The 17252-nt window shown below is 40.8% G+C and overlaps 1 long non-coding RNA gene across 1 annotated transcript in view; it reads right to left on the reverse strand.

Moving 5' to 3' along the window:
* LOC142055813 (uncharacterized) overlaps nt 1–17252 on the reverse strand; it is a 62968-nt gene that overhangs the window by 19820 nt on the left and 25896 nt on the right. The window lies entirely within an intron of this gene.

The raw sequence follows: 17252 nt of genomic DNA on the forward strand, positions 1-17252 counted from the left end.
TCAAACCTGAGTGATACCTGGAAGCTCAAGTTCCACAGCTCAACTTGATCATAATTTCCATGAGTGCTGTGCTACCAGTTCTCTGCCAGACCTAGCAGGTCATGCTGGGGAGCCCCACATCCCTAAGACTCAAGCTGGGATTTTTCAGGCTTCCAAGGCTCCCGTCACAGCAGCAAAGAGATAAGCCTTGACTAAAATTAGAGATCTCAGACCTCTGGAGAAGCAGGTAGCCAAAAAGCAGGCTCAAGGCCTTCCAATGCCTGCAAGATTCAATAGTGCCTCATGCTGGTGTTTGCGAAAGTAACACAGGCTACATAAGTTTCTGTTTGCAGTGGGACGTCTCCAGATGTACAACTTGTCATAGCAGTCAGACACCTCAGACCTGATACAGACCTCTACCTTCGCATGGAGGTCCATCCAAGGGGATGTTCACACTTTGACCACTAGTCTGCAAGACATTTCCATGGAAACCCATCTTCACAGCCACATTCTTTTGTAGCAGAACAAACAAGGAATTAATTTACTGATAGTGAAATTAGTGCAAGTCTGGAATGAAATACAAGTCAGGTCCTCTGTACCATCTTCTGAAAGTTCCAGAGTTACCGACAGATAAAGCTTTGTCTCTGCTGGTAAATTAAAAGTACCTCGGACTGTTCTCTGGCACTGAGGCCAGCTGGCATGAAACAGATTGCATATATGCCATAAAACTCCCCTTGACTCCAAAACGGGGTGGCTGCATCCAAAACACCTACTGGGAAGAGTCTCTGGGCTGTGCTAACCCCCAGCCATGCCAGGGAGACATTTGGATGGTGCTAGGTGGCAAAAGACAAAGGTTTTTCTAATAATTTAACCATATAAACAAGCAGATTCCAGTGCATGGTCCTATGACCTAGCACCACCTGATTTATTGGGATAGGCTGGCCTATCTGTGGTCTACTCGGGCCTCACACATGCTAGTATTAAGCAGTGCAAAGCTACCAGTTGCTCTGTTTGCCCACATCACCAGCAAGCACGGCTTTAAAAGGAGATTGTCAGCGTTCTCAGCATGCTGGGACTGGCTATGCCCATAGAGGTCTCCAAAAAAATGTGCTTCTAATTTAAAAGCTGAGTCAAATAAATAAGTGGTAACCAAAATTAAGAATGGATATTGTGAGCTACATTCAACTGAAGCAATTGACTTAGACCATCCCTCACTATGGGAATGACTAATCACACAACTATTTGTGGGACAGAGCACATCACCCTTGTTCACATGAGTGAGCACGCACTAGCTCACACACATCACCCCCACTGAAGTGAACAGGAATAATCATGGGAAGAAACACTCACCAAAGTAAGGGCTATGTGATCTGGTGGTACAGACTCAACCTGCCTGCAGTGAAGGACATGAAAAAAATTCCTGTTGCCTTATGAACTCCAGACTGGCTTCCTTTTTCATCTGAACTGCCCCAGGTGAAAGGAGAAGCCATCTATAGCTCTCTCAACTCTGTTGCATTCTGTGTTGTGCTGCTGGAGCAAGCACCTTCACATCAGCTGATGACTGAGCAGAACAAAGCACAGCTGTATCCTATTCCCAGGACACTCCCTGTCTTCTGCCTTATGCAGGGCATGGAGAGCACAGCTGGTGCAGGGGGAAGATCCAGTAACTCTCATCCTTAGAGATTCTCCATTTTCACATAACTGCTTCACAAGAAATTGTCAGACAATATCTGAGAAAGGGCTTAGGAGAAAAAAGATTCTGGCCTCATAAGTCTAGACTGAGAAAATGGCTCTGAAAACCATAGGGAGATTTTATAAGGGCCTTAGGAACAGCAAAATGACACACAAACATACTTAGAGTATTGCATCAAACTCCATTTTCCATTCATTGCAGCAACACTAACTTGCACCAGCTAAGAATCAAGCCCCAGGTTTTTTCAAGAAAAGGTCTTTTCTATGAATACCCAGGAACATCTGTAGAAAGTAAATAGCAAAATGCAACATTTTAAAGGTAATTTGACTGAAGCTTAGAGGTATATTTCTTGCTTTCCTACCATGAGAAAGTTCCCTATGTGCATTCATATAGTCACAAATATTTCTCAATGAGTAAAAAAATTTTGGCTTGAAGCCCTGGTGGTTATCAGTACCATGGGAAGTCATCATTGCTTTAAACGTATTCTCCACAACAGTTAAGTATTTCCCTTATTTCACGACTGCAGGAAAACAAGACATATATAAATTGAGTAACTTAAAGCTAGCTGTGACTTCAGAAGCATTTTATAGTTTTTTCCATCCACATTTGGCAAAATAAATTTCAGTTTCCAGAGAAATTGGTTCCCAGTGAGGCCACAGGATGCTGCACAGAAGACACTTGGATGCTTCTGTGTGCAGTAGTGGCCCGAAATGACAGACTGGTTTTGCTTTCAGTTCTCTTCAGTTCAGCTGGCACAATGATAAGACATTATTTTTCTCAATTAATATCCCATCCTGACACTGTTTGCCAGTCTTCGAAGGTCACAAGGCAGTCCTGTGTCAGCCTGACACTTTCCTCCCTTCCCCATATTTCTTCTTCCTCCCTGGGGAAATTTATGTCCGCCTGTGGCATCTGTCCCCTGTCCTCCTTTTGTGAGCATCAAGCCACAGCATACATTACATTTAGAAATGTTTTCTGACAATAAATTACCTTTGCAATGTCTTAGAGGCCTTATGCTCTCCTTCACTGACCTCATGGCCCTTACACTCTGAAAACATTTCTCATTATCTACCTTAACCTCCTGTAAAATCTTCCTTTCATTCTCAGCCTTTGCTTTCCTTATCACTTTTTTGCACTCTTAATTTCATTCTGTAATCTGTCCAGTCGTCTTCTTTCCCTGGTGTTTTATACCTTATGCTTGGTTACTCTTTACACATCCTTGTCCATCTCTACTGATCATTTGAATTGCACGCAGGCTTCTGTTCCCCATGACATATGCAGCCCAGGCAAGCTCCCTCATCTCACCAGTTTCCCTTATGCCCTTCCCCATCATTTCAGGCTTCAATGGCTGAACTTTGAGCACCATTCTCAGTGGCTGCATCTTCCCTAAAACTTTAGCAACCTCCACCTCATCAGCACACCTCTGTTAACTCAGAGGGTGTTCAGGCTCAGCTCAAGAAGTGGACAAAGCCTCCAACTGATTCTCATTTTCCCCTTCCCAAGGAGAGGTGGACTAAAGGAAAATGTTAAAGTTGATTCAGAGAAAAAATAGGACAAAGAACATCAATCTCAATATTAATAATGTTAGGGTTTTCCTATGGCACCCTTTTAAATTAGTGGGATAATACTATTTCTACTGATTACAAGTAAAACTAATCCAATTCACGTCTGAAATTAAATAATAAACTTCCCTTTCTCCACTTATATTTCCCTGGAGATGTTTTCCATCAGAAAAATCTCTTCTACTGACTGAAGAGGGAAGCAGCCTGCAACTTGCTGTGAAGAAAGTTAGCTTCTGTCTGAAGCAACATCCTTACAGTCAACACCATGAAGCAGAAATTCCATATTGCTCACGCTTCCAAAACCTTACAAAAAAGTGACTTTCCACTGGTTTACCAACAACAACTTGGTCTCCTTTCACACTTGGACTGCTTCACTGCCTGGGCTCACTTTAAACATTGTCTTCACAGTCACTCTCACAAAATGTGAATTTGAACAAAGTTGTAGAACTGATTACCTGGCAGATAGCTAATGTATACGTATGCACACACTCAGTTCAGATAAAAAAATTATTTTGCTAGTGATGTTGTTTTCAATACTTGATCAGCCAAAGACATACCCTTCCTCTTCACCTCCTCAACAAAATGTGATAAATTTAGTCCTGTTAAATACTAGAGACAGTGATCTCTTCTGACTACAGCTGGTGATCAGATTATGCCCTGAAGCATAACGACTGATAACGCTTCTCCTTTTCATCCCAATTACTGGCCTTTCTGCAATGCAACTACCCCATTCTTCTAAGAAGCTACTGCAACAGGCAAAAAAATAATTTCCAATTGTACTCTGATAGCTACTCTGAATATATTTTTATATTAATAATTACTGATTAATGAACTGTGTTGTAAAGATGAGAGAGATTTTTCAGCAGAACTGCTGGGGAAAAAATCAGTTTCCCCAAAACTGCAAAGATTACATTTGTCAATAAATAAAATGGACCTTTCTTAAGTGTAAAGTAGTGAGGTTTTAACATACTTGAATTGAAATGTCACCAAAAACAACAGAAGACACATCTGGACACTGGAAACCAAATATTTCCCACTCTTAAAAGAACTTAACTTTGAAATTATTTGCCCTTTAAGAAGCAGGAAAAAATCATAAAAACAGAAAAATATTTTTAGGGAAAAATGCAAAGCAGTTTTAAACTGGATTAGGAAAGAAGGAACACTCAGGCAATGAGCAATACTGTCAAGGTGCGAACACATTTCAAAGACAGGAACACAGCAATTATCACAGTGTTTCAGACCCAGAATCTAAGAGGTAGAGAAGTACCCTGTCTGCCACACTGGATTAGATCTGAAGCTCGTCTGCTTCCAGTAGCTTGAACCAATGAATCTCTAATAGCGGATCAGTGTTCAGCAGATCTCAGGGCAGATATAGAGTATTTAATTTTAAATCTTTGCCATTAGCTATTATATAATTTTTAGGAAATTCATTAGCCAAACAGGAACCTATTCTAATCTTTAATCTCACTGAATTAATACTCTCCAACATCCTGTTGCAACGATGACTACAATGTAAATGCTTTTTTTCCTATATGTTTTCCTGTTTTTTGTCTCTTTCCTAAGGAAGACAAGTTGAATCCTTTAATTCACTCTCATTGAACAGTTCTTTCCACTCTTTCATATCATCTCCATTGTCTTATCTGAAGAGTAAACACCACTGAGGAACATCCCTGTGCTGAGGAGCAGCTCCTTCTGACCTTATGTAGGACCTTTTTAAAACAATGTTTCCCCTTCTTGGCTCAAAAAATACACAGGTATGTGTATATACTTTGCAAGAAAAAGCAATTTAGGAACAGTGCATGCTGTTTAACTATTTAGGAGAGTACATGGCTAAAGAATTGCTGTCTTTGGCTTTTTTAATGAATGTGGCCTCAGAAATCCCAGGCTGCCAAAGTGCAGTTACAGACTGGTGGAAAGTGGCCTGCCACAACCTAGGGATAGCCCCAGGTGCAGGTGAGCAAAGAGGGGATTCACACAGCCATGAGAAGTGTTACCAGGCCATTTAATTATGAGCTGGTTCTTCCCGTATACATTTATTTGCCTTTACTTGCAGCTTTTTCACTGCCACTATACTGCCTAGTCTCATGTGACCCAGCCAAATCAACACACTGTGTGCAGTTTTGTATACTAGCACAGTGTACCAACACGATGATGTTCTTTCCTTTAAACTCTTGAAAGTAACAGTGTTGATTTGTGGCTCTGTTTTCTGAAGTCATCCAATAGATACTCACTTTTCACACTGAAAACAAGCTCTCTATTCCCTTTTACTTACCCAGCACAGTATCAGTGTCAAGACAAACTGAGATTAGCTCTCTCCACTGAAGTTGACTGCTTACCCTTCTCCCCATCCATTCACTCCCTGGCATGCCTGATGGCTCTCCCAGCCACACTGCACACTGACATCACCCCTGGTCAATAGTTTGGGGTTAATTTCTGTCTCTTGCTGTGCCTGGCCATTCTCAGCCAGCTGAGCTCCAGACCATCAATCTGTTCCACACCTGCTTCTCAACAGCCTTCAGTTAATAAAACTCTTGCTTCTGACCCACTTCAGCAGGGTGAACCAACAATGTAGAGATGTCTGCTACCCAGGACAATCCCCCGAGTCTGCATTTGACTGATTTTCAGTAAAGCTTTTGATTTATGTAACAACCTTTTTCCTTATCCTTCTGATCATGAGAACATTAGGAAATCCCCCATTGCCTATTTACTGTCTCATTGCCTCTGGTTCTAAGATGTAAGAGTTACACTTCAGCCACCATCCACTTCCAGACCATCCTTCACCAGCTGTCACAAACTACCCATCCCTGCTCTCCCTGCCATCCCGCCCATTGAATTTTCCTTCTTATTTACTAAACCTTCACTTTCAGTATAATAAGCAAACACTCAGATCAAACTGCTCCGCACTAAAGATCACAGACAAGGAATTAAATATTGTATGTTCTTCATTCATCTTTAATATCATTACAAGTCTGTTAAAGGATTTGTGTCCATTGAACAAAAAAGCTAGAGGCATTACTGTAGCTGAATTCAGATTGCTAAATGTTTAACAAGGATGCTGACATTACAAAAGCTGGAGTCTCTGATCTTTCCTCTTGAAAGCTATTCAGGTTGGTTGCAGGGGAAAACTATGTCATGGGCACCTGGGCACCTGCATTTTATTCTGTCTCAGTAACCCCCTCTCAGAGGAAGTGAAGCCATAAGGTCCTGTCCCAGTAACAATGAAGAGAAACTAATGAAGAGCTGGTTTATAGCCTTTTCCCAATCCTGATGTCCTGTCTGTGTCTGGAGGGCAAGTATAAAACATGTTTTTCAATGCTACAGAAGGAAGTACAAGTAATTAGTCCTCACCAGGCAATTCACACACGAGGTTAATCAGGCCCCTCACCGGTTTTAAAGCAGGGAGGACAAACAGTTAGCAGGCTCAGCGCTCAGTGAGACGAAGAGGTCAGCACAAGCATAGGGGAGGCAAATGGGAGCCCATGTGCATCAGCAAAAAAGGGATCTGGGTGAACATTTTTAGGGAGCCTACCCTGTCCCTTTCTCTTATCCATTTTCTGGCTTGATCAGCTCCGTGCTCTGTGAACAATTGCCAGAAGAGCCCATTTAACCTGCCAGTCATACAGCTGTGCAGAAGGGCTTGCTGCTCTGCAGACGTGTTCCCTCAAGGACCCAGAGAAGACACCACACAAACTTTGCTCCATCCCCAGACCCAGCAGCCTGCTGCCCTCCTCTCATCAGTAACTGGAGGCAGCACTTTGGCCTCTCCTCAGGTGAGACTGCTTGGCTCAGAGCATGCCAGGTAAAAACTCAGGGACAGAACACATGGGAAACTCTTATTTCTGTGTTCAGAAACATCAAAAGTAGAGGGGTTTGGCTTGGAATAGGCACAATTCCTTCTCAAGGTGGGAGATTTTCCTCATCTTATTACCCCATGGAGGCTGAATACAGTTTTCTTCCTAAAGCACAGCGTGTTGTGTTCCCTCAAGAGGCACACGCAAAACCAAGCTAGCTCCAGAATGTCTTATCTAAATCAAGGATTTTGTAGTGAGCAGCAGAGGCTCTCATGTTGCTAACCTTCGCTCCAGGGCTCTGCATAGGGCACAGCACACCTGGCTGCACCGTGGGGCATGTCCACCTTCTGTTCATTGTTGTGTTTGGCCACTGTTAGAGAAACTGGACTAGGAGCCTACTGGGCTCATTAAATTTCATTATCATAAGATACCAGAATTTCTCTGGTCTTGAGAACACACCATTCTCTGAAATTAGGCATCTTGACTAACAGAAACATAGTGCTGAGCTGGAAACACCTACAATGTCTATTATTGGCTTTAAACTCTAGCCTCCATTCCAGGTTTTTCCAATTGCAGAGCATTCTCTCTCCACCACCATCTTTAGCTTTCTTTGTTAAGAAAGTATATTAGCAGTATCATAAAGATCCTACTATATTATCTGAGGTCAGGAGAATTCATCCAGTGGTTACCTTCAAAAACCACAGAGCTAGGACTTTGCTTTAAAAACACCTGGCTCTTGCAATACAAAGAGTAGTCAGATGCTGTTCATGGGTTTGCTCAGATGGAGCAGCTCCCCAGCTTTATGAACACAGGGTTCACTGCCTGTACCATAAAAACTGCAGCAAGATAGTATTGCCTTCTGCAGAAGAACCATGTGCAGTATTTTGGAGCCAGTAAAATATTTTTGCTCAGTTTCTACAGGACATTCACAATGCTCTTCTTTAAACAAGTATGACTCAACTTCACTTTGTATTGAGGCCTAACAACTGTGTGATTTTTACAGTAGTAAAATGTTCAGTCTGCACTTATTTTACTGGGCAAGATTTCCTCATTACTAATGTATTTGCCTTAGCAGTGTGTTTTCACCCTGACTTCTGTCACCCTCAGTTTGAACACCCAGGTGTAAAATCTATGTGCATATTCTATAATTGCATACACATAACCCTTTCAAATTTCTCAGCAGCAAATGCAGTCCAAAGATTCCAAGGCCTGTGTACACAGTCCTGCTAAAAAGCAGCAGAAGAAACCCTAACCTCAAAAGTTTCTGTGTTCTGCTAAATGCAAGATGAGGTTGTTCCTCTCCCTCTTTCGGACATTGTTCATGTAATATCAGGTTTTCCTCCCAATTCCTTTATTCATCCTGAATAGCATTTTACTCCTCAACTGGTCCTATTGACTTCAGTGGTACTCCAGACAGGCTAAAGGATTTGTCAGTGGGGATCAGATTGCAAGGTCAGGGCCTCTGATTGTAAAACCTTCCTTGCCTGGCATACTATTGTAAAGCACTGTGGACACTTACCTTACTCTGAGATGGATCCCCAGCACAACAGTATCCATAGTGCTGGAATTATTCAGAGTGCTTTTCAACAGTGTGCCAGGCAAGGAAGATTTTCAGTCTATGGCCCTCACCCTGCAATCCAATCCCCACAGACAAACCCTCATCCCTATACAAATCACTGAAGTTAATGGGCCTCCAAACAGATGCAGAATATTCCTGAGTGATGCAGATGGAAAGACTCTGGGTTTAAGGTACAAAGGGGCTAAAATTTGACAAAGCCAGTTCTGCCCTGTGAGAGTGGTTCTGGTTTCAAGAGCTAGAGGACTTTAAAAGCAAGTGAGATGATCATAAGGGTTTTGAAAGTGACAACATAGAGAAATTGGAAGGATAAATGGATGGTCTCCTCCAGCAATTATTTACATTATTGCCCACAATGCTCAAACACTCACACAACTCCTCTTTTTACTTTACTCCTTAGACTGGAGCTCACACATACACCCCAGATCTGATCCTTTACTTGCTGTACAGCAGTGCAATGCTGATTACTGCACCCATCGTTTAAGCTCCAGTCCAGTGAAGAGCTTGTGCCCATGTTACTTTAAGCATGTGAATCTATTCCATTGACATTACTAAGTCTGACTGAGTGTCTGCAGTTACACACAGGCGTAAGTGCTTTGCTGGATGAGTGCTTTGCTGGATGAGTGCTTTTTGTTTCTGGAAGGTAGAGGAGATGCAGGCCTGGAAACACCAACCAGCACAGGCCCACCTCTCATTTGTTTCACTTTTATAACTTTGAAACTCTTCCTTCACTTTGGTAATAATGTAAAGTATCAACTAAAAATTGCAATGCATGCATTTCATTTGAGTTTTATTGCCTTAACAGACAGCATTAGATTACAAAAGAGGACATTTTTCTTCTCAGTTTTAGCTTATTCTTATGATTTATGATTAGATACAGCAAGAGTTCATAAACTTCCCTGACCTGCTGACAGTTTTTACAGGCTCCTTGATTTATTTCCATCTCAAACTTAACAGCTTTCATGTGACTGATATTCCTAGAGTCCTGGCATGGCTGCAGCACAGCCTGTGAGAGCCCCTCTAATCTCCATGTTACTAATTTAAATGAAGTCTTGGTCTGTTGTTTAAAAAAGACATTCGTCATCTCACGGAGGTTTACAGATCCTCTTGTAATGTAATGTCAGACACTTCTGAGATATGAGTTTTATAAAGCCTCCTGATATTGAGTGTTGTAAGACACACCAAGGTCACTTCAATATGCCAAAGGAAAAAAAAAAACCACTTGCAAAACAAGAGAAGAGGAATTCCTAAGAAACTGCATTGTACCGAGGACATTTAGAAATGATTTATACCATCTGTGAGTACATTTCAAAGATAAATCTGGTATTGGGGAGAAAAGGGGGGGAGGATAAATTTGAATCCAGAAAAATCCACAGACATCCAGCCAACGGCTATGAGTTCCTGATAAAAAACAACTCACAGAGCAATATTCTCACAGTCATAGAGGTTGCAGCATCAACAGTTTCCCAGTGTGCTCTGAAGCTACTGTGCTAACTAAGGCTGCTCTTTCAGCAAAGATGCAGCTGGCATTCTGTTTTCATTGTACAATTTCCAAAAAAAAAAAAAAAAGAGGATACATTTTGTAATAACAAAGACCAAACTAGTAAGAGAGAGAAAAGGGAAAGAGAGCGAGAGTGAGATAAGAAAAATGGGTGTCTTTCTAAGCTCATATACCCAGCTGAAGGCAGAAAGATACCATTATTTTTGTCTCCAGAGCATTTAGAAACTGGCAAAAGATAAGTGACATGAAGGTGTATGAAGGTGGAAGGAACATAACTGGAAAATATCAGGTAGGTTTTCTTTGACGCTGATAGGTACAGCAGAGAGAGAACAACATCCGTAAATATTCGTGGAGCTTTGGAGGTTCTCCAGTGAATATGCTTAGGTGTTTGAGGTCAACTGTGATCAAGCCTTAGTCTGACAGAAAATTGCTTTTGTAATATTTGTAGATCAGATAAGAAAAGACAAGCAACACTAGGTTGTGACACACTGGAGATATAAATACAGGTTGCCCAGATCATATGATTGATTGAACCCTTTTATTTTTGCTGAAGAAATTTAGCTAGTGTTGCTGGCAACACACACAGAGCACTAAATAAACGTTACATACAGTAGCTTGTCAGAATTTATAAAAGAGCAATCGACATTTGCTTTACTGTCAAAACATCAGCCTACGAGTTTCCTCTCTTTGGAAGGAGAATCTGGGAAATAAAAGAATGCTATACAGCGTAATACCTTCAAATCACAAATGCCATGGTTAAGTCTGAACCAGAAATGATAGCTGCTCTCATGCAATGAGCTCCGCACGTCCTCAAACAAAAACAACATGCTTGTGAGTCTCATTGCAGCAAGCCACCAACAGCAGTTGCTGTATAGCACAAAATATAGAGACAGATCTGGATTTATCATGGAACTTCCTATTCTACAGTCCAAACTCAGATACTTTCACTGCAGATAGTGGTGGAAAAACAGTATCGCCAGTGCCTGCAACTATATTGCAGCAAAGCAGATTATTAAGAACACAATGAGATTTTATGCCTAATTTCAGAGTTTGCACACATATAGGAATTAAAGTCCAAAGATCTCATTCACAATTACACTGACGAACTTCTAAGATTTCTTTCCACTGTCCAAGCAATGTAAAAGAGTCATGTTGCACATGAAATAAGAACTCCCAGCAGTTTATCTTTCTAGGATTACGTGGTGTTTTCAATGTAAAAATCACATCCTCTGTTGGGCAAAGGTTCATTTTACAGACCAGATTCATTGGATCAAAACAAAGACAGCAGTAAATCAGCTTTGAGGAGCTATGCTGATTTTCCCTTGCTGGTCTATATCTCAAGAACCACCTTTCAGCCATTTGTGTAGGAGGAAAAGTTTGTTAATACTATCACCCTGGGAGATGGATATTATTCTACAGGGAATAAAAAAGAAAAAAAAGTCCAGCATCCCAAGAGCTACCTCTTTTCACTCTGATAAGGGCACAGAACATGTCTGCAAGAAGAGATCCATTGTCAGCAAAACTACTTCCCTGCTGAATTTAAACACATTGCTCATTCTTAATTTACATATTGCTAAAGGAGTATTTTTGTATCTATGTGTATATCTGTCCTTTCTTACAAGGACCTCTCACAAGAAATTCCCCCTCTCTCCCTGAGTGGTGAACCCACCTGCATCAAGCCTCTAGAGAACAGGGAGTTCAATGGGTCTCTGGCATCCATCAACAAGACTTCTAAACCCCCTGAAGATGTATATGCACAGACATCATTTTCCTTACTTCTTCCCACGGGCTAGCCAGGGGACAACAGACCTGGATAACAGGTCAAGGAAAACCACTTTTAAGACCTAATCCTTTTTTCATTCCTAACTGTACCTCACATTAGTCCATTTCTGCCTGTTTTGAAATGAGTAATATCTTCATTTTTGGTCATGTAGAGCAAATGCTGCCTCTGGCTGGAGGGGTACCCATGCCCTGCTATAGAAAGGTTTGAGGTCATAAAATCAGTAGCGTAGCCCACTACCTCTGTGTTAACCCTCTTCTCCAAGTTTTTCATTCCTTCTTAGAGAAAAAGTAGACTCCACAATAACCTAGTACTTTATCAACAGTCACATTAATGTCTCTGACTGTGGAAATATCAACAGTCAGGATCTCTGAGTTTTTTCCACCAGCTCCAATGTAAAAAAGGGTATGTTTGGAGCACATTCCAGGCCACACAGTGTAACAGCAACTCAAGACTAGACAAATTCTTCCAAACACTCTGAGTCATATTATGAACAGCTTCCACATGGCAAAATACATCTATCTCTGGGGCAGCGTAGGCATCATTCAGCTTCTTCCTTTACTGGATGGAGCATGCATGTGTCAGGCTGCACACAATCTCTTCTATCATGGTTAAGAATTGGTACCCATCTCCCAGATTTCATATCCTTCTAATGGGAAAGGTCAATAGATTGGTGGTAAGAGGCAAAGCATGAAATAGAGCTGAGAACGTAGCAAAAAAGGAGAAGGGAAAAAAGAAAGAATTTAAATACCATACACTAAATACCCAGATGTTAATAAAAAAATCCTTAATGGTTACTTGACAGGGTCTCACATAAGGAAAGCTTGAAAAAAAACCCCAGATCTCTCCATTGTGCAGCATTTTTCTTTGTAACTCAGTTGTATCCTTTATATCAGCCTTTCATCTTCCCAACAGGTAACTCAGGGCATATTTACAATAAAAACAGAAGTTGGGTTTGTTACAATTTGTTGAGACTGCAGATTTCCAATTAAAGGTGGTGATATTCCTTCTGTCTGAATAGTTTTTACTTGGCTACTGAATGTAATTTAACTGACCCTTTAGAATAGCCTTAAAAAAAATCACAAACACTGGTCTCCTTGAGAATTCACGCTGGATAAAAGAGGACAGTTGCTGTTTTGTTGTCTAAGGTTTACTCAGTAAAAGGTAGAGAATGTGAGACTTCACTAGTTGTGTACTGATTGTACGGCTTTATTTCCTAGAACAAAGACGCTGTTCCTTCAAAGAATACTACTAGTAGCACAGGAAAATCATTTTAATATTTGACATCCATAATATTTAACACTGTGGCTGGATTTTGTTCAAGTGAAAGGAATTTATCCATGCCAATTAAATAATTCATCACATAGTTCAAAAGACCCTGATTAGAGTTACACCACAAACCATACTGCTTTTCCTGCTTTAATTACAAATTTGTAGTTAGAGCACATGACAGGGTTTCAGGGCTGGGTTCCATTTCCCGCACTGTGACGGGTTACTGGGGGCAATTTCCTTCGTCTCAGCCTTCCTGGGCCACATCCTTTGCTGGTGCCAATCAGCAGAGGTCCACCAACTGGAAAGGCACTCTGCTGATTTACACCAGCTGTGAATTTGATCTCTTGACCAAGAAAAAAAAAAGGAATAGAAATGCATTTTCTGTGTCAGAACTTGTTGATGTGGGTCAAGGCATTTAAGAAGTTTCATTCTTTTTAACAAATGAGACCAATATCTAACTTCAAAGATAGGCATACAAAGAGGATGCAGTTGAGTATTTTAGTGTCTTTAGAATGACTAAACTGTATACTGCATTTAAATGATGAACAACATACAGAAACACATTCCAGGAACAGGATACCCAATTATGCTGTAGAATTTTCTTTCCATTTTCTTCATTATATTTGATTGAATATTTTCACTCTATCAGAACAAGAGAAATAAAAGTGCCTAAAGCAGCTCTGAAAACAATGTCTTGCTGCTTTTCCTATGGCTGCTCATATTTTTCAGGTGTTTAACTAACATGGGGAAATGGCTATTTCTTACTGATGGGGCTATAGTATGAGTAACCAAACTTCAAAGATGCCAGGCCAGACTGGATAGCAAACATCAAAAGCTTTTGACTCGTGCTGAGTAAACTTTGTATTCTGACACACAAGTTCTTATCTGTTCTGTTCCAGACTTGAGAGAGAGAGGGGCTGAATCTAACCAAATCACATTGTTTTTCCTTACAGCTGCCAACTTGGAAAAATTTCAGGGCACAAAGGAACCATTAAAAACAAAACAAAAAAAGACATGTTTTTGTTAGTTCCTAAGCAACACAATATTGCCAAGATGGTGGCTCCTATGAAAATTATAAAATATTAGTTACACATCACACTGTTATTTATTTATACTGCTCTGTGAAGCACTTTTTTTTCCTTCTTGCAAACTGACAGATATTATGGAAAATCTGTTCTTTTGGGCAGGGTGTTTACACCACAACTGTTATGTATGTTTTGTCAGCAGCGTATTCCATTTGTCAATTCCCATTTCTATTTTAACATTTATTTTACTAGTTACTGGTTTGAAAAAAAAAAAACAAGGAATGAGAGAGAGGGGGGAGAGGAAGAAAGAGAGGGAGAAAGAGAGAGAGAGAAAGAGAGAGAGAAAGAAAGACAGAGAGAAAGAGAGAGAGAAAGAGAGCGTGATAGAAAGAGAAAGAGAGAAAAAAGGAAGGAAGGAAGGAGGGAAGGAAGGAGGGAAGGAAGGAAGGAAGGAGGGAGGGAAGGAGGGAGGGAAGGAAGGAGGGAGGGAAGGAGGGAAGGAGGGAGGGAGGGAGGGAGGGAAGGAAGGAAGGAAGGAAGGAAGGAAGGAAGGAAGGAAGGAAGGAAGGAAGGAGGGAGGGAGGGAGGGAGGGAAGGAGGGAAGGAAGGGAGGAGGGAGGGAAGGAAGGAGGGAGGGAGGGAAGGAAGGAGGGAGGGAGGGAAGGAAGGAAGGAGGGAAGGAAGGAAGGAAGGAAGGAAGGAAGGAAGGAAGGAAGGAAGGAAGGAAGGAAGGAAGGAAGGAAGGAAGGAAGGATGGAAGGAAGGAAGGAAGGAAGGAAGGAAGGAAGGAAGGAAGGAAGGAAGGAAGGAAGGAAGGAAGGAAGATTTAAAACTTTAAATCCACCAAATCAAATCTTCTTGTTGAGACTGTCAAAGTCATTTAAGAAAATTGGAAATCTTATCCCATTACTATTATTTACACAAATTCAAGAATAACTTTTTAAAACCTCAGCCTGCTTGTTCATAGCACTCTAGGTCAATGTGGGACACAGGAAACAAGTGTGTTTCATTCCACCTTCTTCATCATTCAGCCACAATGAATTTACCACATGGATCCTCCTACTCATGACAAAGCTTTGATTACACTGATGATGCTTTATGGTAGTGAAGGATTGAAATTACAGCCACACCATGCTGGTGAAGGATTGAAATTACAGTAAGGTGACAAGGAAGTTTAATAGCTCCTGGGAAACGTAATTGCAACATCTGCTTTGGAATCAAATAGCCAGCCCTTACATTTTGTAGAATTTCAGTCAAGAATTCAGCCTCTGAACCTAGAAAGTCTGACTGCTTACCTGAGAAGGTGGAAGTCACATCATGCATCATTTCAGCATTCTGATGGAAAGCTTTAAAACACAGTTGCAAATGAACAGATAGTAGAGAACCATTTCTGATCTCCATGGAGCACTTTATTTCTACAAATACTCCACATTAGTTGTAGCACGTGCAGTCTTTCCATTATAACTGAAAGGTAACCTATCAGAGATAGAAGAGAGAGAATAGAAAATGGAAGCTGCTCTTATTAAAAACTTTTCTTTTCCTGATCCACAGTTCACAGACCACCTGTGACACTAGTCTACTGTACAGAACTCCCACCTTTGAAATAGGCTGAGTAACTGCTGCAAGGATAAATTCCAACACAAACACAGAAATCTGAGCACATATGAATACAAACACATTTCAATATGTTTCAGCTGCACTTGTTATAATGAATTGGGTAAATGTGGAAAGAGGCCTTTAAGGAGCAAAAAACACCATTAGTGCACCCCAACAATGTATAACAAAAGACCATAGCTTTTTCAAGGAAGCCACTGCAGCCTACAGTCAGACCCCTTCCAAGACATGCTTCCAGGACTTGGCAGAAACCCTCCAGCAGCACTCAAGGTGCAAGGTGAAAAATGGTTTCTGCGTGGAGCTCAGGCAGCACACCATAGCAGTGACCAGGGATGCAAACCAGAAAGCAGTGGTGCCACTACTAAAGTCATCACAGGGAGTGCAGCCTTTTGGACTGACACAACTGCTGTACTAAGACAGAAGGGCCATATTTTGACCTTCCTTCATATTAATAGGCATGGGGGAAACTCTGCCTGCATCACAGTATGAGCAACATCCCTTGGAATGGTCTTGTCTTCCAAAGTAATAAGGATCGTTCAACAGAAATGTTTAAAAACCTGGTTTTGAAAGTGCATAGGAAGGACATAAGAGCAAACAGCTCATCCATAATCAGGGTTTGACATGAGGAGATATGTTGCTGTATTTTTCAGCTTGCTGTAAATTCACTTCCAACACATTCCTGTCTTGTGCTTGATGTCCTGCAACCAGCACACTTGGGATGATTGAATTAATTGAATGAAACAATATTAAGAATTTTAGATTTCATTCAGCTTTAGGGTAATCCTAAACCCCAGTGATAGACTGGAAGTTTAACGAACAGTGTGAATAGACCCACCTTAAGGTTCTGAAACAACTAGGATACGGTTTCATGTGGACTTTCAAAAGATACCACAAAATTAATTCAAAACTCTACTTTCAACATTTACTAGCTTGTTCCACAGAGGACTTTTTTTGGCTTCAGTACTATTCAGGTGTTTAGGAAGACCTGAGTTTGATTCATTAACGTAATTGAGATTTTCTGTGTGATTTTTGGAAGATGTTGTTTATAGGCCTCTGTCCCCTGTCCATGTAACATGGGTACTAAACTGGTTTTCTCACTGGGGTGTCATGTAAATTAATACACATAAGATCAAGAGATGCAATAATAATAGCACTAGAATAAAACAAAACATTTTAGACAAATTTTCATGTGCAGCTACCCAGTTAGGGACCATTTTTAATCTCCTTCTCTATAACCATATACTTTAGACAAGTGTAAACCTGTTCCTTTACTTGCGTTGACATAGAAAACCATGATTGTACAAACACAGTAAAGAAAAAACTTGCAAAAAGAGAGAAAACATATTTCATTTGGAAATAAAAAATAATTGAAAACTTTAAAAAGTAAGCCATGTAAATGGCCAAGACTCAACCTAATTTTTAATATTTCCTTCAGCTGTATGCTTTTTGTAATTTAGTG

The sequence above is a fragment of the Phalacrocorax aristotelis genome, chromosome 3 (assembly GCF_949628215.1).
Source record: "Phalacrocorax aristotelis chromosome 3, bGulAri2.1, whole genome shotgun sequence".
Lineage (NCBI taxonomy): Eukaryota > Metazoa > Chordata > Aves > Suliformes > Phalacrocoracidae > Phalacrocorax > Phalacrocorax aristotelis.